The sequence below is a fragment of the Dioscorea cayenensis genome, chromosome 5 (assembly GCF_009730915.1).
Source record: "Dioscorea cayenensis subsp. rotundata cultivar TDr96_F1 chromosome 5, TDr96_F1_v2_PseudoChromosome.rev07_lg8_w22 25.fasta, whole genome shotgun sequence".
NCBI lineage: Eukaryota > Viridiplantae > Streptophyta > Magnoliopsida > Dioscoreales > Dioscoreaceae > Dioscorea > Dioscorea cayenensis.
This window is the reverse complement of record NC_052475.1, coordinates 11,100,139-11,101,350: the sequence shown is the minus strand read 5'-3', so window position 1 is coordinate 11,101,350 and position 1,212 is coordinate 11,100,139. Positions and strand designations below refer to the sequence as shown.

The 1,212-nt window shown below is 43.0% G+C and overlaps 1 non-coding gene across 1 annotated transcript; it reads right to left on the bottom strand.

Annotated features, from left to right (window-relative positions):
- Positions 1–589: 589 nt before the first annotated feature.
- Positions 590–696, bottom strand: LOC120262665. The gene has a single exon (XR_005536925.1). It is a non-coding gene; the product is annotated as a small nucleolar RNA R71 (small nucleolar RNA).
- Between the last annotated feature and the right edge of the window lie 516 nt (positions 697–1,212).

The following is a 1,212-nucleotide window of genomic DNA, read 5'->3' as shown; positions in this document are numbered from 1 at the left end:
TATTCCACATTTCCTTATTCCATCATTGTTCTGATTTGTTTTCTTTCTTTTGGTGCAGCTCTAGGTTATGACCCAAGGGAACCCTTCGATATTCATTGAAGGTGATCCTGAACTTGAACTTACACTCAGAAGAAGGGGTAAAGAACCTGTACAAGAATCGTCCAATCAAGCTAAAATAGAAGTTGAAGGGCCTGACAATATGGCAGAGCAAAATGAACAATAGAGAACACTTTCTGACCATGCCAGACCCTTGGTTTTGGGCACACAATCTAGTATTGTGCGACCCCCGATTGCAGCTCCAAATTTTGAGCTAAAGCCGGTATTCATCTAGATGATTCAGCAGTTAGCTCAGCTCAATGGTTTAGCTGATGAGGATCTAAACAATCACATTGAAAACTTCTTGGAAGTTTGTGACATGCTGAAAATAAACGGAGTTTCGGATGATGCTATCCGATTGAGGGTTTTCCCATTCTCTCTCAAAGGAAGAGCCAAGCAGTGGCTTCATTCCTTGCCAAAAGCATCCATCACGACTTGGAATGAGATGGTCAAGGTTTTCCTTGTGAGATACTTCCCTCCGGGAAAGTCGGCAAAGCTTCATAATGAGATATCGTCGTTTGTTTAGATGGAACTTAAATCCTTGTTTGAGACGTGGGAGTGATACAAGGATCTCTTGCGAAAGTGTCCACAACACGGATTTCTCGAATGGATGATCATTCAAACTTTTTACAACGGGTTGAATCCAAGTACAAGACAACTTCTAGACGCCGCCGTAGGAGATACAATGGTGAGCAAGACCCCTGATGTAGCCCGATAGTTGGTAGAAGAAATGGCTATGAATAGTTACCAATGGAATGCGACGGTATGGAAGAAAGTGGTCAGACTCCATGAGATCGATATAGTTACATCTTTGGTAGCCCAAGTAGAGGAATTGAGGAAGAAATTGGACATATTGACTTCATCGAGGGTAGCCGCTATCACGAGTTGTGATAATTGTGGGGGTTCACATATGCCATCTAATTGTCCTATCTCAATTGCTACTTCAGCCCCGACTGAACAAGTAGATTTTGTGGGTAACTCGGGAAGGGTACAAGGTAATCCTTATAGAAACACCTACAACCAAAGGTGGAGGAACCACCCCAATTTCTCATGGAGTAACCAAGGGTAGCAAAAGGCCATGGTACCACTGGGTTTTCAACAACAACAAGCCCTAAA